General features: G+C 47.5%; 1 protein-coding gene across 2 annotated transcripts in view; it reads left to right on the top strand.

Moving 5' to 3' along the window:
- The window catches only part of SYNE3 (spectrin repeat containing nuclear envelope family member 3), an 89,562-nt gene that overhangs the window by 17,397 nt on the left and 48,004 nt on the right, over positions 1-24,161 (top strand). Inside the window, exon 1 of one of the 2 annotated variants that reach the window (XM_003787019.3) lies at positions 17,959-18,232. The exons of the other annotated variant lie outside the window; for it this stretch is intronic. The gene's annotated coding sequence lies outside the window, so the exon portion shown is untranslated. Of the gene's footprint in view, positions 1-17,958; positions 18,233-24,161 lie in introns of those variants that run through there. 2 annotated transcript variants of the gene reach the window in all.

The raw sequence follows: 24,161 nt of genomic DNA, 5'->3' as shown, positions 1-24,161 counted from the left end.
GAGCCCAGGAGTTGGAGGTTGCTGTGAGCTGTAATGCCACGGCACTCTACCCAGGGGGATAGCTTGAGGCTCTGTCTCAAAAAAAAAAAAAAATAATGGGTGGGAGGACTCATTGAGCAGATATGTACCAACACCTAACACAATGCCCATCCCTGGTAAGTCCTCAGCAGTGTAAGTTCTGAAAAGTCCTGGAAGTCCTGGAGGCAGTTGTTAGAGTCGCTGGATGAATGTAGCCAGGCAGAGAAGGGCACAGGGACCAGAGGGAGCAAAGACTGAAGGCAGAAACCTCATGATGTGGACGGGGAGCCACACGTAGCTCCTACTGCAAGCAGAAGAGGTAGGAAGGGGCGAGGTGAGGCTGCAGAACTGGATGCAAAAGGACTTCTGTCCCACTGGGCATCTTGGATCTGCTCGGGGGAGGCTGTGAGGTGCTAGACTAAGGGTTTAGTTAAGTCAGAAAGGCCCTCCCCACAAGCCCTCTCTGTCAAAGGAAGACTCTGGTCCCCTTGCCTTCTGCAAAACTGGCCACTTTCCTCAGCAATGAAGGGAAGCATCCCCCAAGAATTCCCAGGTGCTAGACTAAGGGTTTAGTTAAGTCAGAAAGGCCCTCCCCACAAGCCCTCTCTGTCAAAGGAAGACTCTGGTCCCCTTGCCTTCTGCAAAACTGGCCACTTTCCTCAGCAATGAAGGGAAGCATCCCCCAAGAATTCCCAGGAACAAGCCCTGCCGTTCCTCAGGCTGGGATGCCATTTACTGAATTAAAAGCAAGGTCCAAGTGGTTCTTTCTCGTTTTGTAAACTAAACCTGAATTTATGGAGGGAATTTTTTCTTAGCTGGAAAGTAAAGCAGGCTGGGTTTTCTAGTCAGCCTCATCCCTGGCGCTGCCATAGACTCAGGGTCAGCAGGATCCAGCCTGGGTGGGACTGACAGGTGGCACCTTTGTACTGAGAGCCTATTGTGTCCTGTGCCCAGTGCCAACTCTTGCATGTTGATAGTACCATTGTTATCCTCATTTTAAAAGTGAAGAAACTAGGAACAGAGAAGCTAATAAACTTGCTAGGTCACACAGCTAGTAGATTGAGAAGCCAGTTCAGTTCAAGCTTGTTCATACTTTAAAGTTTATACCTTTTCTGGATGGCATAATGGGAGCAATGGGCTTAATACTCTTATTCTAAAAGTTTAAGGGAACCATGAAATCTTTTAATTTGTGATTAGTATGTAATTTTAAAGACCTTTAATTAAAAAAAATATTGTTAATACCTCCTTAAGGAAACTGAAATTTTATAAATGTACTGATGATTTCACAGATCTACATTGTTCTATGTTCTTTACAATCTTCATCTTTTTTGGCTTGGTTTTTACATGACTTTTGAGCAGAGATGGGCAAACTGTGGGCTCCTGGCCAAATGCTACCTGTTTTTTATAAATAAAGTTTTATTGAAACACTGCCATATTCATTGACATATTATCCATGGCTATTTTTACACCACCACGACAGATTTGAAGAGTTGTGACAGTGACCATATAGTTTGCAAAACCTAAATGATTTACCATCTGGTCCTTTTCAGAAAATGTTTGCCAACCCTTGGTCTAGTGTACCCAGGATTTCCCAGCAGGCCCTTTTTGCTCTGCAGCCATGTATTATTCCAGGAGGTTAATTTCTCATTGTAAATGGCCCAGAATATTCCATGGAGTGGACAGATGTCACAAACTTTCCTTAGCCATTTCCTTTTTGCTGGATTCTTAGGTTGCATCTTTGGTTTTGCCCCCCTTAGGAGAACTGTCACTTTGCAAATTTATTATTTATTTAACAAGCACTTCCATAGCACCTCCTGTGTACCAACACTGGTCCAAGCACATTACCAGCATTAACTCACTTCAAATGAGTAGTAAGGAGCTTATACTACTAGTATCCCCACTTGAAAGGTGAGTAAGTGAAGTCAGAAATGTTAAATCCACTTGGCTAAGGCTATTACAGTTTTTCAGCAGCAATCAGCTTTGCATCCTTAGCAGTTATTAGAAAGTGTCCCGGGAGGCCAGGCACAGTAGCTCACACCTGTAGTCCCAGCATTTTGGGAGGCTGAGGTGGGAGGATTACAGGAGGCCAGGTTGAAATCCAAACTTCAAGACCAGGATGGCCAATAGGGAGACTCCCATCTACAAAAAATAGGAAAAAATTATCTGGGCATGATGTCATGTTCCTATAGTCCCAGCTACCTGGACGCTGGGGGCAAGAGAGGAATCCACAGATATTGAGTATGCCCACTATCCAGAGGAGCAGAGGGGCACTGAGCTGTCAGGTCACCCAAGAGCATAAGCCTTGTCAGGACAGCAGGATCTTGTTGGTTTGGTTTGTCTCTTTGATCTCCAGCACCAACTGCAATGTCTGTATGGAGTAGATTGTGAAATGAGATTTGTCATAAAATGAATTAAGCGTCTCCCAAGCTTTGGGATGGAGAGAAGCTGGGCCTGGTGTGGTTCTTGGTTGGAAGATGGCATGGCCAGGCTCAACTCTCTACCTGTGACCTCCAGTCCTTTGAGGACACACCTTCACCTTCACCAGCAGGGCCTGCTGAGTGGAAGGAGAAGGCAGAGGACAGTGGTGGGAGTGAGCTGCGTTTTGCTCAGCCTTCAGTTCCTGGAACCCGAGTCCAGGGTCCCCACAGGTGTCCATCAGTCTCTTCTGCCTGATTCATTTCAAGCCATACTCTCAAGAGACTTCTTGTGGAGGCCTTGCCAGGCCTATCAGCAGTGACTCCAAGCCTTGCATGCCTCTCGGGATATCCCCATCTCAGGCACACTCACCACAGAAAGGCTGGCCTGAGGTGGGTACTTTGCCAGCCTGAGCCACTGGGGTTCTCCCCCCACCCTGTCTGTCTCTGCAGTTGGTCGGTTGTGTGATGGGAAATCCTGTTCTGACTCAAACAGAAACCCTCCTTCTTTGCCTTCCTGACTCACTTCCGCATTCTGCTGACCATCTTGCAGCATGGTGTGGGTGCTGGAATCAGGCAAGCCTGGGTTTGCTCCCAGCTCTATGCCTCATAGCTGTCTGTCATGGGCAGGAGAGCTGGACCTTCCCGACCTCAGTTTCCCCATCTCTAAAGTGGCACAGTCACTCCTGCCTTTGCAATTGATGGGGCCTTTATTGTGTCTTCCCAGTGCCTGGCACACACCAGGTAATCTCACACATAGGAACTTTTTTCTTTTTTTGAGATGGGAGCCTCAAGCTGTCCCCCTGGGTAGAGTGCTATGGCATTTCAGCTCACAGCAACCTCCAACTCCTGGGCTCAAGCGAGTCTCCTGCCTCAGCCTCCCAAGTAGCTGGGACCACAAGCACCCGCCACAATGCCCGGCTATTTTTTGGTTGCAGCCGTCATTGTTTGGCGGGCCCGGGCTAGATTCGAACCCACCACCTTGGGTGTACGTGGCTGGCGCCTTAGCCACTTGAGCCACAGGCGCCGAGCCGACATAGGAACTTTTTATCAGTATGACTGGTTTTGGTGATATTTTACCTAACCCATAGGAACCTTCTTTGGCATCCAAAGGTCAAAACCCATGATGACCTTAACACTTAGGGCAATCACAGGGTGGCAGATGACCCAGGATGGAGGGCAGGGTAGCAGCAAGCAGGCGACTCCAAGGTCACATGACATTGGCCAAGGTGTGCACAGTGGGGTGTTTTTTGGGGGAGAGGGAACAGTGAGGACTAACTTTGGACGGACACCCTTCAGTGGAATGGAGGCTGCTCTCCAGAGCTCACTAGATGTTTGCAAGTTTAATCAGTTTTTGAGAAAAGACCCTTCTGTATGAATTCTTGGCTTTTTTGTTTGTTTGTTTGTTTGTTTGTTTGTTTGGGGGTTTTTTTGGAAGAGCGGGTTTATAGTGAAAAGGGTACCTCAGGATTCAGTGGCACTTTACTTTACAAGGGATTTCCAGGCAGGGCATGGTAGGGTATGCCTGTAATTGTAGCACTCTGGGAGGTCAAGGTGGGTGGATTGTTTGAGCTCAGGAGTTCAAAACCATCCTGAGCAAGAGTGAGACTCCATTTCTAAAAACTACCCCGGTGTCATGGTGGGCCTCTGTAGTCCTAGCCACTCAGGAGGCTGAGGTAAGAGGATTGATTGAGCCCGAAGGTTTTAGGTTGCTGTGAGCTATGATACCATGGCACTCTACCCAGGATGAAAGAGTGAGATTCTGTAGGAAAAAAAAGGCATTTCCTAGCATATGACCTATGGTGCCATGTTGTTAGGGCTCTGCTTGGTCAAATGTGGCTTCCAGAGAGCCCTTCCTGTCCAGCTCATGCATCCTGTTACCATGTACTGATGAGGCCATGCCGCTCCAGTGATTGCAAACCCACGTTGGATCCCTGTCACCCACAGAATAAAACCCAAAGGACCCTTTGGAATCCTGCACAGCCTGCTCTCCACACTGCTCCCTTCTCTTTACCTTTGCTAGCAGTTCTCAAGCCCACCCTGCAGCCTGACCTCAGCCTTACCCTTTCCACTTCCCAGATTCTGCTCACATGGGTCCATCTCCCTATTCTGCCCTTTCCCACTTCTCATCTTATCCCTTCTATCTCAGCTAGGGTGTTTCCTTCTCTCTGAGCTCCTGGACTCTTGACCAGAATCATTACTTCTTCCGCTGGGCTCCAAGACTATCTGGTGTTCCTCTATGTCTAATACCCTCAACACTCTGATTCCGAGTTCTTGATCTGGACCCTGAGCTGTGGAACCTGTAGGCCCCAAATGTGCCAGGCACTTCTGGATAAGGGAAGTCAAGTCATCTTAGATTTGACTCCTGGGCTCCCAGCAACCAGCTCTGGGACCCGGGGCAGGCCATGCATTAAACTTCTCCCAACTTCAGTGTCCTCATCTGGATAGTGGGAATAAATATTAGGACCTGCCTCTCCAGTATAAATGATGATTATCAACTTATTCGGTTGAATTGAATTGAGTAGCTTCTCTCAGGGTTTGTTCCTCACAGGAATGTCAACCCCCAAATTATGCACCTGGGTCAGCAGAAGCTCTAGGGTTCAACAGACCCAGGTTCCGATCCAACCTCTGCCTGCTGGGCAGTAACAGTGACAATTCTGAGATTTTAGAATCAAGCCATTTTATCTGTCAGAGACTCCGTGATCTCAGAAGTGGGGATAATGATGCCAAGCTTCAAAGTTGTCTTAAAGATCAGATGCAGTAATGAATGCCTGGTGAGATGGAGCCTTGCACATGCTCAGTACGTGGAAGGCGCCACTGTCCACTTTGAAAAAGATCTCAGGCAGGCCTTTGTCTTTCTTTACATTGGCACACCATTGACAGGGTACAAGTTTTAGCTCCCTGGAAGGTAGAATATCCTTCTCTGTGCTATATGACAACGGGATAGGCTGTCTCAAGAAGGTAGTGAGTCACCTGTCATTAAAGGTGTGCAAGAGTCCTGGGAGCCTTGTAGTGGGTCTACTTGTAAGGAAATTCAAGCAGAGATGAATGGTTAAACTAAGTCAGTTTGAATCTTTCTTAGTTTTGGATTTCTGGATTTTTTAAAACAGCTTTATTGAGATACAATTTACATCGCATATAATCCACCCATTTGAAGTGTACAATTTGGTGCCTTTTATTATATTCACATAGTTGCACAGTTAACCATACAGAGTCTTTAGAATATTCTTATTACTCCAGAAAGAACCCTGCCTCTTTAGCCGTTAATCTGCAACCCTTCTAACTCCCTAGCCCTAGGCAACCACTAATCTACTTGCTCTGTCACCTAGCCTAGAGTGCAGTGGTGTGATCATAGGTCACTGCAGCCTTGAACTCCCGGGCTCAAGACCTCCTCCAGGGTCAGCCTTCTGGGTGGCTGGGACTATAGACACACACCACCATGCTTAGCTTTAATTCTTTTTTAGTGCTAAATAGTATTCCATTGTATGCACAGATCACATTTTATTTATTCATTCATTAGTTGATTGACACTTAGGTTACTTCCACTTCCACACCAATAAGCTGTCACAAATGCTTATTACAAGTTTTTGTGTGAACCTATTTTCCATTTTCTTGAGTATATATGTTAAGCATGGAATTGCTGGATCATATGGCAACGCTATGTCTAATCAATCAAGGAACTGCCAGGCTGCTTTCCAAAGTGGCTGTGCCATTTATATTCCTATCAGCAGCACGAGAGTTCTGATATTTCTACATTTTCACCAACACTTGTCATCTGTTTGATTATGGCCATTCTAATGGGCATGAAGTCCTATTTCATTTTGGTTTTAATTTGCACTTGCCTTATGGCTAATGACCTTGAATGTCTTTTCTGAGCTTTTCAGTGTGCTTATTGGCCATTTATATGCACATCTTCTTTGGAGAAATGTCTATTTATATCCTTTGCCTTGTTTATAATTGGGCTGTCTTTTTATTATTGAGTTTTAAGAGTTCTTTGAATGTTTTAGATATAAGTACCTTAACAGATATGATATGTAATTTGCAGAAGTTTTCTCCTATTCTGTGGGCTGTCTTTCAACTTTCTTGATAGTATCAATTTTTGTTTTTTTCTGTTAGTTGGTTTGTTGGTTGGTTTGTTGCCTCTGGAGCACAAAAGATTTTAATTTTGATGGTGTCTACTTTATCTGTTTTTTCTTTTGTTACTTATGCTTGTGGTATCACATCTAAGAAACTTGCCTAATCCAAGGTCAGGAGAATTTATGTGTGTTTTTCTTAAGAGTTTTATAGTTTTGACTCTCACATTTAGTTCTTTAATCTATTTTGAGTTAATTTTTGTATATGATGTGAGATAAGGGTCTAACTTTATTTTCTCACATGTGTTTATGATGTCATCCCAGCACCATTTGTTGAAAAGATTATCTTTTTCCCATTGAATTGTCTCAGCTTCCTTGTTGAAAATTGTCTATAAAGATGAGGGTCAGTTGTTTCTTTCTCTGTGGGTCATTTTGAAGAAATGAAATGCCCCTTACAGGAGGCACAAGGTGTTTTCGTGTCAAGATAAGTCCTGGTCATAACTCTGCCAATGAGCATCTGCAAGATCTTACGAATATCTATTTCCTTCACTAAGCCTCAGTCTCCCCATCTATAAAATGGCACATCTGGATAAGAAAATTCCTGAGAACTTAACTGATTGTGATATTCTGAGATTTAGGTAGGTTTCCACATGAACATTTCATGTGCTCCTTTCATCCCATGAGCCATGATCCGCAGCCTGAGATCTGGAGCCAGTCTCAAACTAAGGGCTGTTCCAGCGACTTCCTACCCTGGCATGGCTCCATAACAGCCAGCCCTGCCTTCCCAAGGCTGCTGGTGTTGTGCACATTCACTTCATAAGCAGCTCTCCCTCCTCCCCTGGGCCAGCTGTGTTCTAGGCCTGAGCACCCAGAGTGAATGAGATGCAGCCCTGCCCTTAAGGGTGGCATTCCAAAGGGAAGACAGACATATCAGCCAGTGATCTGGAGCTGAGTGGGGTATGCTGGCTCGTCCTGTGTACCATGAGCTACAGGTGCAAGGAGGTGGATGGCAATGCGTGGCTTTGCCAATAGGACCCCAGGCCTGTTCCAAGTGGCAAACATTTGTCTGGGCCATACCTTCAGAGTGTCAGGCTGAGCTATGGAGTAAGGCCATTGCAGGCAAGTCTTCACAGCTCTTTCCCTTGCCATCCAGCTACAGCCAGTACTTTACTCACACCTTTGACTCTCTAACCAGCCACAGCACACTGACGGGTGAGTGCTGAACACCTATCCACTAATACAGTTTAGGGTTGAGAGGCAATCCTCAGAGCCAAACTGCTCAAGTTGCAATCCCTACTCTGCATGCTTGGGGGGAAGTTATTTAACATCTCTGTGCCTTGTTTCCTTGTCTGTAAGATAGGGATATATTATTATAGCATCTAGCTGATAGGGTATTTGCTTCTAAAACACTGTAAAGTGCTTTAGAAAATGACCTGGCACAGGGGTAGCTCTTACTAAGGTCTCTAGTTGTTATAGGTTGGACTTCAGCCTGTAACAATGTAGCATTTACTCCAACATGCTGTGCCCACCTTATGATTGAATATTATAGCCCATGGCTATTATACGTGTAACATGGTAACATGGTAACATGGTACAATTAGCCGTAAGGTTGCAAGAACAAAAGATAATGATGGCTGTTCACATTTGGATAGGGCAGGGCTTCTCAGCAGCATATATTTCCCTTAGTAACAGTGATTATATTAAAAAAATTTTGAGGCTCGGTGCCTGTGGCTCAAGCGGCTAAGGCGCCAGCCACATACACCTAAGGTGGCGGGTTCAAATCCCCAGCCCAGGCCTGCCAAACAACAATGATGGCTGCAACCAAAAAATGGCCGGGCGTTGTGGTGGACGCCTGTAGTCCCAGCTACTTGGGAGGCTGAGGCAGGAGACTTGCTTGAGCCCAGGAGTTGGAGGTTGCTGTGAGCGTGATACCATGGCACTCTACCCAGGGGGATAGCTTGAGGCTCCATCTCAAAAAAAAAAAAAAATTTTTTTTTTGAAGGTGACTGGAATGTGCTCTTCTCTGCACAACAACCTTCTAATTTAAAGCTCACTCATCTCAGTGGGGGACAGAAGTCAGGTGGCAACTATTGCTCGCATTTTACCAATGAGGACACTGGGGTTTGGGAGGTAGTTGGTGGCAGAGGCCACAGTGGAACCCATGCCCCCTTATCCATTTGTGGCCTGATGAAGGGTTGTATCTTGGGGTTGGCAGAGTCTGTGCTGATGTCCACTCTCACTACTGACTCCTGCCTTTCTCAGTTCCCCTGAATGAGCAGAACCTGTATATCAAGGACTGCTAAAGGCAGAGAGATGCTCACCTTGGTTTCATACTTCTTTTAGTTAAAAAAAAAAAAAAAAAGGAAAGAAAAAGAAAAAACTGGACACTTTGAATATCTACTGAACACCCAACAAGGGTAGTAGGTATTATGTGCATTCCCAGGTTTATATCTCTGTTCATAAATATTTGCAAGCATGTGTCCATGTCTGTCCCAAGTATTGTGATTAAAATAGGCAAGGGCTATGCCCAGGTGCATTTAATGTTCAAAGGAGAACAACGGGCTCAAAGTTCAGGGGAGCTAGATTGGAATCAGGTCCACAAAATTGATTTTAACCCTTATGCCAGGGACCTGTCTGGGACCTATAGGAGGATGGAATAGAAGCCCCTGGGAAATGCACTTTGGGAGCTCAGAGAGCCTTATGCGCTAGGGGTGACTTCATTTGTTTTTCTAATTTTACAAGCTCTTGGCTATTGGTTCATGGTGCCATTTTTTTTCTGAGAGATGCCTGAGTTCAAGGAGTTGGCTGGCAAAGCCCTTGGGGTTGGATCAGATCCCTGTTGGCTGCATGACTCCCAGTCACTCAGCTGCTCACTCCCATAGCCTTCAGCCAACAGGCCTGGTGCTGAGCATACCAGGGAACCTTAAAGGAGGCGATGCCTAGGAAGTGTTTGGCACAGAGCCTGAAAGGTCAGTCAGGTGTCTAGATCACAAATGTTCAATTGAGTAAGATGATTCGTCATTTGGGACTGCACATTAAAACACAATGAGATATTATTTATCCATAAGAAGGGCTAAGATTAAAAAAGCTGACCATAGGCCTCTTTGCCCTGGCAATAGAGGTCTGTTCTCTGTGTGTGGGGAATGCACCTTGTTCTGTAAGCCTATAGCTTGCTCTTAACTCTGTAAATTACCTTTCTCTTCCTCAATTAACTTTGTTTCCTGGTTGCCTTACAAAAAAAAAAAAAATACCTGACCATCCTCGTGTCAGTGAGGATGTGCAGGAATTGAAACTCACACCTGGCTGGTAGGAAGGTGAAGTGGTACAGCCACTTTGGAAAACAGTTTGGCAGTTTCTTAAAAATGCAAACATAGGATAGGGGCAGTGCCTGTAGCTCAAGGAGTAGGATGCCAGCCCCATATACCGGAGGTGGCAGGTTCAAACCCAGCCCCAGCCAAAAACTGCAAAAAAAAAAAAGCAAATGTGTACCTAACATACAATCCAGCCATTCCACTTCTAAGTGTTTATGCAAGAGAAATGAAAACGTGTGTCCACACACAAGTGTTCATAGCAGCTGTATTAGTCATAGCCAGAAACTGTCCATCAGTGGGTGAATGAATAAACTACCTGTGGCATAGGAATATTACTCAGCAATAAAAAGGAATGAACAGCGATACAAGCAATAATGTGGATGAATCTTAGTAATTGTGCTGAGTAAAAGAAGCTAGATACCTGGCTCGGCGCCTGTGGCTCAAGCGGCTAAGGCGCCAGCCACATACACCTAAGGTGGCAGGTTCGAATCCCCAGCCCAGGCCCGCCAAACAACAATGATGGCTGCAACCAAAAAATGGCCAGGCGCTGTGGCGGGCACCTGTGGTCCCAGCTACTTGGAAGGCTGAGGCAGGAGACTCACTTGAGCCCAGGAGTTGGAGGTTGCTGTGAGTGTGATGGCATGGCACTCTACCCAGGGGGATAGCTTGAGGCTCCGTCTCAAAAAAAAAAAAAGAAGCTAGATACCCCCCCAAAAATAATATAGTACAGTTGACCATGTGAGGGAACAATGTGAGGGTTAGAAGAACCAGGCACTACACAGTTGAAAATTTATGTATCAGCCAGGTACAGTGGCTCACTCCTATAATCCTGGCACTGAGAGGCCAAGGCAGGAGGATTGCTTGAGCTCAGAAGTTTGAGGTTGCTGTGAGCTAGGCTGATGCCATGGCATGCAGCCTAGGCAACAGAGTGAGACTCTGTCTCAAGAACAAATAAACTACCAACCAAAAAAAAAAAAATCCACCAAAATTAAAAAATAATACAAATAAAAGAAAATTTGCATATAACTTGTGACTCCCCCCAAACTTAACTACTAACAGCCTAGTGCTGACCAAAAGCCCTACTGACAATATAAATAGCTGAATAACACATATTGTGTTTGTTATATGTATTGTATGCTGTATTATTACAATAAATAAGTTAGAGAAATGAAAATGTTATTAAGAAAATCATAAGAAAAAGATAATATATTTACTATTCATGCAGTGGAAGTGGATCATCATAAAGGTCTTCATCCTGGTCATCTTCATACTGAGGAGTCTGAGGAGGGAGAGGGAAGGTTGGTCTTGCTGTCTTGGGGTGGCAGAGGCAACAGAAGATCTACATATAAGTAGTTTCACGTAGTTCCAACCTGTGTTGTTCAAGGGTCAATATATCCTGTATTATTCCATTCATGTACAGAACTCTAGAAAATGCAAGCTAATCTAGAGTGACAGCAAGCAGATCAATGGTTTCCTGGGAAAGGGTTTATAAAGAGGGTCAGGGAACTTTGTGGGTCAATAAGGATGTTCATTACATTGATTGGGGTGATGGTTTTATAGGTGTATCCATCAAAAATTGTCACGTGAAGATTAAATATGTGAAGTTTGTTATTCATTAATTACACTTCCAATAAAGCTATTAAAGTAATGACAACCCTAATTTCCAGCCAGTCAATCAATAAGATGAATCTGACATTGTCCTTCAGGGAGCTCCTGTGATACATATACCCCAACAAATACGAACAGTGTGGTGGGGGTGCTGTTCCCCGTTCTCACCCTGTCCCTGACCTTGCCATGCCACTCTGAGCCTCAGTTTCCTCCTTGAGAAATGGGAATAATAATAGTCCCTACCTCTCCGGGTTGTTGGGAGGAGAACATGGGAAAATCCATGCAAGATGCTTAGGAGACGTGCCATAAAAGGTAGTATGCATGGAATCCATGGGGACCCAAATGAGGGAGAGGTCATTTCTTTTGGGGGAAGTGGAGGCTGAAAAGGTGTTGCCCCGAGTGGCTGTGAGCTGAGTCTCGAGAACAGGGAAGAGTCTGCTAGAAGAAGAGGAGGGGTGGGGAGACACAGGGTACGGGAAGGACTTTCCAGGTAGAACTCCCTGGGAATGTGGCATCCAGACTCTAAGCTTCCAGAAGCATCTTCAGTGTGGTGTCTGCAGGGCCAGGAGACTGTAGTGATTTAGGACTGTGGGGTTAGGTGGAGTTAGGGCCCATCCTTGAGGGTCCCTGAAAAGTGATGACTTCATCCTTCAGGACAGAGGTTTTTGATTTGGAGTCTAGGAAAAGTTTCTCTGGAGACCATGAGTTCTATGGCAAGTTTTTGATTCTTTGTGTAGTTCATGTTGATAGGAGTGGGGTCAGCGATCACTGTGCAGCCATATCTTTCTTTTAAAAGTTCTGTCCAAGTTTTTTTTTTTTTTTTGAGACAGAGTCTCACTATGTCATCCTTAGTAGAGTGCTGTGGCATCATAGCTCACAGCAACCTCAAATTCTTGGGCTTAAGCCATTCTCTTGCCTCAGCCTCCCAGGTAGCTGGGACTACAGGTGCCTGCCACAATGCCCAGCAATTTTTTGTTGCAGTTGTCATTGTTGTTTAGCTGGCCTGGGCCAGGTTTGAACCCAGCTCCCTTGGTGTATGTGGCTGGCACTGTAACCACTGTGCTACAGGCGCTGAGCCCTGTCCAAGTATTATTAGGGGCTGAGAGCTGAGGAGAACTGTGGCCAGGTGACCTGGTCTCTGGGGCTGCAGCACAGACAGTCCAACAGGAAGCAGTTGCTTCCAGGTAGCAAGTGCCCAGGAAGGTAGGGCTAGCTGGCCAGGCAGGTCTGGAGGGCTTGGGGATGTTCCCTCTGTAGAGAGAAGGCATGAAACACCAGGGGAGGAGGAGGTCTTTGTCCACTCCCACCTCTGACTCCCAAGGCCAGTAGGACCCTGGAGAGATGTCAGGAGAAGGTACATGGGCATCTATCGGTGCCCAGGGTGCTGCCAGGGATGCTGGTCACTGGGCTAGGTGAAGGCAGGTGCGAGTACAAGGGCGTGGACATGCTGCTGGTTCCACCTCACTCAGCCGGATCTCAGCAGCCCCTGAGGCCCCGGTATTAGAGGCTGGAATAGTAGCTGGGATTGGTCGTGCTCCAGGCTAGATGGACAACTGTCCTCAGGGACCAGGGCCTTGAAGGTTTCATCTGCAGGCACTTGAGAGTGTGGGTGTTGTTTTCCCTCCCCTGCATGTGGGCAGGGAAAGGCTACTTCCTCAGGCTTCCAGAGGGTTCACAAGGCTTCCTCCCTTCTTCCCTGCATTGTGCTGATGGAGCTGAAGGAGGTGGCGGTACAGGGACAGTGTACCCCTTGGCTGCAGGCTGCCATCCTCACCAACCCAGCCCCGACCCCTTGTTCCCACTGAGACTCTGCTGGTCCTTAGGGCGAGGTGGGAGAAGTCCTGCTCATTCATATTCAGACAGAGCAGGCACCACTTGCAGGAAAGGCTTACTGCAGGAGGCAGCCTCCAGACAGAGCCTCCAGGGATGCTGGGTACCCTAGAGGGAGGGGTGTAGGCCAGGCAACGGTGGAGCAAGGAGGAGAGGAGGCCTGGCGTGTGCAAGAAACAACACTGGGTGTTCAGGTGTTCCTGGAGGGAACAGGGTCTGTGAGGGAGAGGTGGCCTCAGGAGTGAGGCTGGAGCTCTTGTGGCCCTGTGGTTTAGGGTGCCTTGCCCCTAGTTGGGGGCAGCCAGCTCCCTCAGGTGCCTCAGGGGCTCTCAGGACTGTGTATTCTGCCTGCAGGGGAGTGTCTTCAGGTCTGTTAATTGAACAGAAGGGTCACTACATATGCAGCTGTCTTGAAGCCAGGGAAGCCATGTGAAGAGAATACGTCAGAATTTAGAAAGGGAGGCTGAAGCTTGAGCTCACTGGTTCAAGACCAGCCTAAGCCAGAGCAAGACCTCCTCTCTAAAAAATAGCTGGGCATTGTGGCCAGCGCCTATAGTCTCAGCTACTCGGGAGGCGGAGGCAAGAGAATCACTTACGCCTGAGAGTTTGCTGTGAGAGTTGCTGTGAGCTATGATGCCGTAGCACTCTACCAAGGGTGACAAAGTGAGACTCTGTCTCAAAAAAAAAAAAAAAAAGAATATAGAAAGGGAGCAGAGGCCCCCTACCCAATCCTCCAAAAGGACACCTGCTCTGAAACAAATGCCTGAGGCAGCGGGGGCAGGAAAGGCAGGGGTTCAGTGAACTTCGATCCTTTACCATTCATTTTTTTTTCTTCTTTTTTAAGATAGAGTCTCACTTTGTTAGCATCATGGCATCATAGCTCACAGCAACCTCAAACTCTTGGACTAAGCAATCTCTTGCCTTAGCCTCCTGCATAGCTGGGACAACAGGCGCCCATCACAATGCCCAGCTATTTTTAGAGAGGAGGTCTCTCTCTGGCTCAGGCTCCTCTCGAACCGGTAAGCTCAGGCAATTCACCCTCCTCGGCCTTCCAAGTGCTGGGATTACAGGTGTGAGCCACCACGCCTGGCCTGCTTTACCATTTCTAATCTTGTTCCACCTTGACTCTAAGCTGGTAACACCAAGTTCCAACCTCCCCCCAGGCTGTGTGTAGGAATATGTCAGGTACACAGGCCCCACAGTTGGAATGATCAATTCTAGCCTACAGGAGCCTTACACATCCTCCAATACACATCCTCAAATCCAGCGCTGCTCAGGCCCTGGGGCCAGCCCCAGCAACATTGCCCAGAAACTGGTTAGAAGAGCTCATTCTCAGTCCCCTCCCACCTTTAGAAACTAAGGGTGGGGCAATGTTTTGTGCTTTAACAAGCCCTCAGGAGGATTCTGAGGTTTGCTCAAGTGTAAGAACTGCTGACCTAATCCCTAATCTATTGGTTTGTTGTCTTTGTTGTTGTTGTTATTGTTGTTGTTGCAATCACAGCTGTCATCAAGAAATGCATTTACACTTACGCATGTGTAACACATCTATAAGACAACCAAAAGTCTCACAAAACAACATTGATCCTTCCTTTGTCTACTGGAGGCACTGAGATGTTTTCCATTCTGTTCTATTTTCTTTCTTTTTTTTTTTTTTTGAGACAGAGTCTGACTATGTCACCCTCAGTAGAGTGCTGTGACGTCACAGCTCACAGCAACCTCAACTCTTGGGCTTAGGCAATTCTCTTGCTTCAACCTCCTGAGTAACTGGGACTACAGGTGCCTGCCATGATACCTGGCTATTTTTTTGGTTGCAGTTGTCATTGTTGTTTAGCAGGCAGGGCTTGAACCTGCCAGCTTCAGTGTATATGGCTGGCGCCCTAACCACTCAGCTACAGGTGCCGAGCCCATCTATTCTATTTTCTTTCCTTACAAAGCATTTTAGATCAAGACCCTTAAATTAATTTCACACCCACTGTGTAAAAAACCAATGCAACCAACTGCATTGTTTGGTCTGCCCATTTCACACCTGTGGCATGTGGCACTCAATGTGCCAGCCAGGACAGGACCTGTGCCCTAACTCTCTGACCTGCAGTGAACAGCCATCCCCTGCCTACCCTCTGACGGGCTATACCCATACTGCCAGCACCCTGCTGTCACCCATAGCCAGGCTGTCCCTCAGGATCCCCGTGAGAAAAATCAGAGAGCTCTCCCTTGCAGAGTCTGATTGGCTGCCTTCCCAGAGCCTGAGCCAATCACACTTGGTCCCAGGAGCTAGGGTGTCACCCATTCCACCTGCCCTGCCACAGGGATGCCTTTCCTCTGGGCCCAGCCTCACGGCCTAGCCTTCACCCTTCTTAACCCCCACAGCTGGGGACCATCTCTGGGCCTTGCACACTCCCTGTTCCTGCACTGCAGCCCGCCCCACCATTCCCTCACTTCTCCTAGATGCCCTTGTGCCTTCTCAGCCCTTTCGTTTGTATTTGCATTGCCAAGGCCAGTGTTTCCCAGGCGGAAATCTTGGTGTCCTCCAGACTGTGCCTGTTGTGCCTGTAGGGCTTAGCTCCTTTAAGAGTGGTTGGCAATACTGGTTTATAGTCAGCCTATCTGGGATGGAGCTGGGTCAGAGAGCAGCTGCCTTTCACTGCCAAATATCATTTCCCTTTGATGGCGGGGTGGACTGAAATGGCTTTTGGAGCATTTGTCTTGAAAGCAGTTGTTGGCTGGTCCTCTTTGTGGCTGTAATTGTAAAGCGGACCTTACGGTTTCCTTACAGAGTGGGGTTTTCTGTGTAACCATTCATAACCAATGAAACAGAGTGTTTTTGCAGCCTGTGTGGCTTAACCTGTCCAAGCCTCTATTGGTTTACTTGTAAAGTAAACAGTAATTGTTCCTAACTCTAGATTCAGCTACTTTGGAGGGTCATTGTAAGATTAAATAAGATTCGAGTGTGCCTGGTCCAATGGCCACATCATGCTCCTTGGGAGTGCCCATCCCTCCTTTGCACACACTTTATTCTCTGAATCACCTTCTGCTAATGCCACATTAGAGAGAGTCGCAAGGTCCATCCTCTCAGTGCTCTGGACGATAACGTCCCTCCAACATGTTGGTGATAAGTAAACAAGAGAGAGCATCCAGAATCCAATGGAATAAGCTTTGGGATTAAAACCAGCTGCAGCTCAGTTCCTAAAATTCGACCTGAGTGAGAAAGAGAGAACAGGGTGGAAACTGTGTGTGGCAGGGCAGGAATGAGTCACGGGACAGAGAATGAGTCACAGCAAGGGAAGCATGCCTCTGCCAGAACTTTGGTCAGCATGTGGTGGGTGGGCAGCCCCTGGCCAGGTTGACAGAGCAGAAGTGCCAGGATGACATGGCTCATAGGGCTGCCCTGGGAGCAGGAGTTTACTGGGTTCTGAATTCCAATGTCTTCCTTTTTGTAGAACAAAATGTCCACATGCAATTGGGTTGGCCCAGAAATGGAGTGATGAGGCACAGTGTGACCGAGGCTGCCTGCTCACTGAGGGCTCAGGTTGTCCTGAACTCAGAAGCAAGGCCTGGATTTACACCTGCTTATTCACAACTGCCCACAGAGGGCCGGTCACCTGGGATCCCCACACCAGTAGCTGGGAGATCCAGGCAGGACTTTGGAACTGTGTAGGACAGTGAGGGTTAAGAGCAAAGACTGTGGACTCAGCCCATCTTGGGTTCAAGTCCTGCCTGTGATTTTGGGCAGCATCTCAGTATCACTGAGCCTGAGTTCTGTCAGCTATACAGTAGGGATAATAAATAGTAAGTGTCGACTCGGCACCTGTGGCTCAAGCGGCTAAGGCGCCAGCCACATACACCTGAGCTGGTGGGTTCGAAGCCACCCCAGGCCTGCCAAACAACAATGATGGTTGCAGCCAAAAAATAGCCAGGCGTTATGGTGGCTGCCTGTGGTCCCAGCTACTTGGGAGGCGGAGGCAAGAGAATTGCCTAAGCCCAGGAGTTGGGGGTTGCTGTGAGCTGTGATGCCACAGCACTCTACCCAGGGGGATAGCTTGAGGCTCTGTGTCAAAAAAAAAAAAAAAAACAACTAAGTGTCTCACTGGGTCTTTTCAGGGTAAAGGATTCAATAGCTATCAATCTTGTATCACAGAGTCAGGCGCATACAGAATGCCAGGCAAAGTTGGCTATTACTGTTATTATCTTTAATCCCAAATCCATGACTTTCGGGCAGGCTATTTGTTTCTCTGAGTCTCGGCTTCCAACTTTGTAAAATGGGACAAATAATGCCAGCCACATGATGCTTGCTCTGTGAACCTGGCTTTGTCCCTCTCTTTGCTTGGGAGGGCTTTAGTGTCATGTCTAAGGAGTATTCCCTTGTGGGATTTGGGTAGGTCCTGAGCAGGATTCTTAGAGGCTCTTCTGGATCATTGAGTGGCAAGAAGTATTACAATGTTTACAGATTCCCAGAGCATTTTAAAATTGCTGTTAGGATACTGAAGGGATTGAGGCAGGCGGCTGTCCTAATCTGCTCCTGGTGGGATGTCTGACCCTCACCCATGACACTGCAGAGCCAAGTAGGGACACTGCCCAGCAGCCTCAGCCCTGGCACAGGGGAGGGACAGGGCAGGAGTTTAGCCAGCTGCCCCCCAGGAGATAGGACTTTGAGCCCCAGTTGGTAATCCATGCTGCTGACCTGGCAGGCAGTTGCCATGAGGCATTCTTGTCAGTGCCAGTATCCTGTCCTTCTTGCAAGTCTGGTCCCCAGAGACAAAATTGCAGCTCAGCCAGTTGATCTTGGACCCGGAATCAGGGCAAAGAGAGCTGGTGTCCAGATGGACTCTCAGTGTTCCAGTGGACAGCCTGTGCAGCTCCGGCCTGGGGCCCTCACATCCACTCTTCCCTGTTCCCTGCTCCACCCCAGGATGTAGGAGGACCAGTCTCTGAAGACTGCATTGTCCAGGCTCCCCTGTGCTGGCTTCTGGCAGGGCCAGAGGTAAGTCCACAGGCTGAGGCCGAGAAGAAGGATGGGAGTTTCTCCAAGCCTCCCCATGCTGGGTAGGGTCTTCTGCAGTGGTTGTGTCTCCTCTGGGCTCCAGTTCCTGCTGCTTGGTGTCCCCCAACCTGTGTCTGGTGACACAGGTTCTTCTGTCTCTCCAGCCTAGTGGTTGACCTCTGGAGTCCCTTTGGCTCTGTGCAGCTCCTTCACCCCCTCGTTACCTGCCTCTGGTTCACAGCTGGACTTAGAGTGGGTTTCCCCTGCCTGGTTGGACCCTGCCCAGTGTAGACTTGCAGCCACCCAGGGGCAGTGCTGTTGGAGATCCTGGTGTTAAGGAAGTTGGACTTCATTTTAGAGGCGATGTGGCCTAATGAGACAGGCATATGGGCTTTGGAGTCCAACATACCCAAAGCAAGAGCTCGCCACGCTTTTCCCCATCAGCCCCATGGTGTTCTTAGAGGAGGACGTGCTGCTGTGGCCCTGGGGGAGGCCGCAGAGCTCAGCCTGAGCAGAAGCCCTCTTCTACCTCTGCTGCCCCTGAGGGCGCTTTCTCTTAGACTGAGATGTAGGGGGGTGGAAAAGGAGGCTTTGGGACAAGTGCCTAACCCTGTGGGCATCTCATTCTTCCACAGATGTTAGCACCCTCCCCTTCCCTTGCTGGTCTTTTCTCCTTTTTTCAGTCTACACCACCACATTTCCAGTAGCCTTCGGTCAGCCACACACTTCTCCATGGCTCTTCAGCTTCCTCAGTTTGCCTTGTGCTTTCTCTGTGACTCTATTTAAGGTCTCTCTGGTCGAGGAGATGGCTCAGGCCTGGCGCTCAGGTTCTGGAAGCTTCTCTCAAAGGGCACCTGTACTGATCCCTCCTGGGACTGGTTGGTCTCCCGGGCAATGGCTTTTGACCCCGGTTCTGTCTTCTGAAAATGCAGTGTCAAGACTATTCTGTCTTCTGCCCCAACACAAGTTTTCCATCATCAAGAAAAATAATCACTTCTAACTGTTATCTGTGATAACCTCGCAGGGTCTGGAACCAAGGCTATTTTCTTTCTGTTTCCTCTACAGACCAGCACCAGCCTGAACTGGAAACAATCAGCTTCCCCTTAGCCAGGCCTCTTGCTGATTCAGTGGGCCAGCTCAGAGCCATGCCCAGAATCCCTCTCCTGCAGCCACACCCCAGACATGGTCCCAGAAGTGGCTTAGAAATAGAAGCAGCTTGTATTTTACTCCGAGCACATTGTGGGTTTTTTGTCATGTTTGAAAATGCTTGGAAAAATGCATAACTCCTTTTTGTTTGTTTGTTTGTTTTTTGAGGCATAGTCTCAAGCTATTGCCCTGGGTAGAGTGCTGTGGCATCATAGCTCACAGCAATCTTGAACTCTTGGGCTCAAATGATCCTCTTGCCTCGATTTTTCTATTATTAGTGGAGACAGGGTCTTGCTTTTGCTCAGGCTCGTCTCAAGCTCAAGCACTCCTCCCACCTCGGATTATACCTGTTAGGATTACAGGCGTGAGCCAGTGCACCAGGCTTTTATTGTTAATAATAATACTATCTTCAGGCAGTACCCATAGCACAGTGGTTACAGTGCCAGCTATATATACCAAGGGTGGCAGTTTCAAACCCAGCCTGGGCCAGCTAAATAACAGTGACAACTGCAACAAAAAAATAGCCGGGTGTTGTGGCAGGCACCTGTAGTCCCAGCTACTTGGGAGGCTGAGGCAAGAGAATTGCTTAAGCCCAAGAGTTTGAGGTTGCTGTGAGCTGTGACTCCACAGCACTCTACCCAGGGCAACAGCTTGAGACTGTCTCAAATAATAATAATAATAATAATACTATCTTCAGGCTGGGCATGGTAGCTCATGACTATAATCCCAGTATTGTAGGATTGCTTAAGGCCAGGAGTTTGAGACCAGCCTGAGCCAGAGAAAGACTTTTTAGGAAAAAAAAAAAAATTAGTTGGGCATACTGCAGTCCTGCCTACTCAGGAGGCTGAGGTGGGAGGATCCTTATACCATGGTGCTCTAGCTGGGCAATAGAGCAGGACCCTGTCTCTTAAAAATATATATACACTGTCTCCATTTAACCAATCTAGAGATACAATTTCTCTCCCATTGCCTTTCCCTGTCCTAGGCCGAGTGAAGCTGCCATCTCTGCACTATCCTTCCAACCCTCCAGCCCCAGCCCACTTCTGTTCAAGTACTTCCCTCCTCTGCCCACCCTGGCCAGGGTGGCCTGCCTGGAGCTGTGTCAACCCTTCCCCCGCATCCCCAACACTTGCTGAGTGACTATTGTCCTCACTGTCAAATCTAACATCTTGGACCTGGCTCCTAAGGTTCTCTGACCTGGTTCCTGCCCCCTTCCCAGCTTCCTCCAGTGACTCTCCCCCATTCCTATGCTCCAGCTCCCCTCCCCCAGTACATTGGGAGCCTACTCCTGTACCCACAGCAGACAGAACTTGCTGACCAGCCCGCCTTCTCTGTGGCCCCATGGCACTCTCCTCCCCTCTTGCATGGCTCACACTGGCCTGTGCTATGTATCCACACCCCTCACTGGGTATCCAGCCCCATAGGGCCAGAGCCACACTGGTTTGTCTCCAGATTCTCAGTACCTGGCACTCAGCAGCCACTCGTATGCTCCAGTTCATTAGTCTAACAGCCAGTAACCCAGCTCCCACCTACACCAACCTTGAGACAGTTAGAGAGCTGCTGTCTGGATGCAGGTTCCTAAGGAAGGAAAACCCCCAGCTGACACATAAGCATTTAGGTAAAAAGGAACTGCTTCCAAGCTCTGGGTTAGTAGTTTTTTCAGTAATCCCTAACTAGGTGTTATTCCCATTTTTCATATGAGGAAATGGATACCCAGAGAGGTTAAGTGACCGGCCAGATGTCACACAGCTAGTGAGTCATTGGGCTTAGACCACCAGAACCAGTTCTGGGTCTTCTGGCCTTGAGGCCAGCCCTCTCCCAGACACATCCCTGTGGTCACTTGACTAGCTAGCTTTGCTGGCAGCTGGGCCTTCTGCAGTTGCTCGTTGTAGCCTGGGACCTTCTAAGGCAGGAGTCAGCACACTGTAGCCTATAAGCCAAGTCCAGCCTGTGGTCTGTTTTTTGTGCAGTGAACTGAGAATGCTTCTTACCTTTTTAAAGAAAAATATGCGATGTGGCCCACAAAGCCTAAAAAGGCCGGGAGCCCATTAAGCTTCACTGAGGACCAGAGGAGAGGCTGGCTGCTCTCCCTCTGAGGCAGGGTCTGACACCATCTCACCCACCTGGCCACTCACACTCTGTACCCCGAGGCCTCCACCTCTGTTTCTGGTTTCCACAAAGGGACCAGGTCATGAGGGCCCCTGGTGAGATTTCTATGAAAGACACTTGGGAAAAATGTCTTCCTGGTAGTCTTTAAATCAACTGCGAATGGGATTTTGCTGAGCCACAAAGTTGCTTTTTATTTTTAATTTTATTTATTTATTTACTTTTGCAGTTTTTGTTTGGCTGGGGCTGGGTTTGAACCTACCACCTTGGGTATATGGAGCCAGCGCCCTACTCCTTTGAGCCACAGGCGCCACCCCAAAGTTGCTTTTTAATCTTTCAGATTTTTAACATGCTTAAAGGAACATGCTCTTCTTTCCACTGGCTGTTAGAAGGCCTAGAGCAGGACTCTTAACTAGGACCCGTGGACTAACAGTGAACTACAGATACAGTTCAGGGACCCATGAACTTGGATGGGAAACTAACTCTATCCTACTCCCCTCTAATAGGATATCCTTCAGTTACATATAAGGCACAAACAGGGGACCCGCTGGTATTGGAAGTGCCTGGAACTTTGTCACATATATTTTTTTGGCTGCATCACAGTTGTTGCTGATATCTTGAAATGTTTATAATCAGCACTATTTCAACATTACAGTAACTATTGGGCCCATTGTTAGGGCCTGTGATTCAATAATGTGTATGTGTGTATCTCATGAATTTGATTTTTAGTATTTGGTACCTGGATGTTACCATGATTGGTTTCCTTTATAACTTTTTGCAGTTTATTCTTGATATTTAAAGCTTTTATTCTGAGAAGTTCACAGAAAAGTTCAGACCTGCTTCCCCCACCCCAGCTTGTGTCTCAACCCCCTGTAGCCTCATGTGTGTTCAATGTGCAGCTTCTCTTGTACCTGAGAGCTTCTCTAGGACAGGGACAATGCCTGCTGTCTGTCACTCAGGGCTGTGTGCTGGATTCCTATTTGTTTCATTGAATTAAAGCCAAATGTTTTGGCAGAATGGGCCAAGAGGAGGCCCAGGTCTCCTGAACTGTGCTTGTAACCCAGCCCCTAGACTGGTCAGCCTGAGGCCCCCAGAGCCCAGCTAGCCTCCCTCATGTTCCATCTGATGTACCTTGAGGTCACCAAACCACCACCTCACAGGCCACAGAGTTTACAGTGAGAAGAGCTATCCAAAACCTCTTTGTGTCTGGTGATTAGAGCCATGCTGCCCCACTGTCCTGTCATCTGAAACTTGGGGAGACTTGTTTCTGTCTCTTCCATTCCTTGCTTTATAAAAATAAAAGTTGAGCTTTTGGAAGCGAGTCAAACCACACACTAGGGAAGAAATTAGAGCTACAATGGACCAATTTAAACGCCTGCACATTCTAATGTACTTTTCAAAGACAGGGAGTGGCTGTTAGGAAAATCAAAACAACTCCAGAAGAAAAACAAGGCGCTGGGAGAATCTCAGGCCCACTTCCCAGAGCGCAGCCTACCGGGTCAGCCACCCTTCCCCAACGTCCTGTCTCTTTTCTCTTTGCCTTTTTCACTGGTTCTCCTTTGAAGGTTCCCCTCCGCCCAGCACAGGCCCAGGGAGGGTGTGCTGGTTCCCAGTAGGTCCTTGCTTTCACAACTAGCTGACCACTAAGAAGAAAGAACTACCAAACAATCTAGCCAGTGTCAAGAAAAGGTTTTATTTGTATTTTTCTTTGTAATACTTGATCTTTCTGGAAAATTCACAAAGTGACTAAAAGAAAACTTCCAGTGGTGGTCTCACCAACCATAGCTGGTCATCCTTTACCAAGTTGCCTGCCTTCAAGGTCACTGTGCGTCTGCCCCATGGCAAGGAGAGAGGAACCTGAAGGTCACAAAAGGTATATTTTGCCCATCCTCCCTGGCTCTGACCCAGTCACATAGACCCTCTAATGACAAGACCTCCTAGACTTTCTCTATACGTGTATATTTTTTTGACTGTTAATGTCTTATTTTGCTTTTATTAGCTGTAGAGTTGTGACTACTCAGTATATAATTTTGTCTCTTTTTTGTATTATCCTCATAGCCTAAAAATTTCCCTTCATCAATTCATGTTAAGCTTATTTTTTGTTGGTTGCGTAATATTCTAAAGTACAAGTGTACCATAATTTCCTTAACTAATTCCCTATTATTGGCCACTAAGTTTGTTTCTAGTTTTGTTTTGTTTTGCCATTTTAAAAATGCTGTGGTGAACTTTTTGGTGCATTAAACTTATACCCATCTGGTGTACTTCAACAACATTGGGCTTACTCTGTGTAAGGCACTGTGGGAAACTGGGGGATTAAACCGGACACAATCCCTTCACATAAAATGCATATATAAACAACTTTAGTCCAAAGCGGGTTGTAGTTACTATGAACAAAATAACTAGAACTGGGCTACAGAAGAGTTTTGCCTGGACTTAATGGGAGTTTAAGAAAGTCACAGAATGGCTTGGCACCCATAGCACAGTGGTTATGGTGCCAGCCACATACACCAAGGCTGGTGGGTTTGAACCTGGGCCAGGCCAGCTAAACAACAATGACAACTGCAACAAAAAATAGCCAGATGTTGTGGCAGTTGCCTGTAGTCCCAGCTACTTGGGAGGCTGAGGCAAGAGAATTGCTTAAGCCCAAGAGTTTGAGATTGCTCTGAACTGTGATGCT

This window comes from Otolemur garnettii, unplaced genomic scaffold (genome assembly GCF_000181295.1).
Source record: "Otolemur garnettii isolate 467f Iridium unplaced genomic scaffold, OtoGar3 scaffold00020, whole genome shotgun sequence".
In the NCBI taxonomy this organism is placed as follows: Eukaryota; Metazoa; Chordata; class Mammalia; order Primates; family Galagidae; genus Otolemur; species Otolemur garnettii.
The sequence above is the reverse complement of the archived record's forward strand: the minus strand, read 5'-3'. Positions and strand labels throughout refer to the sequence as shown.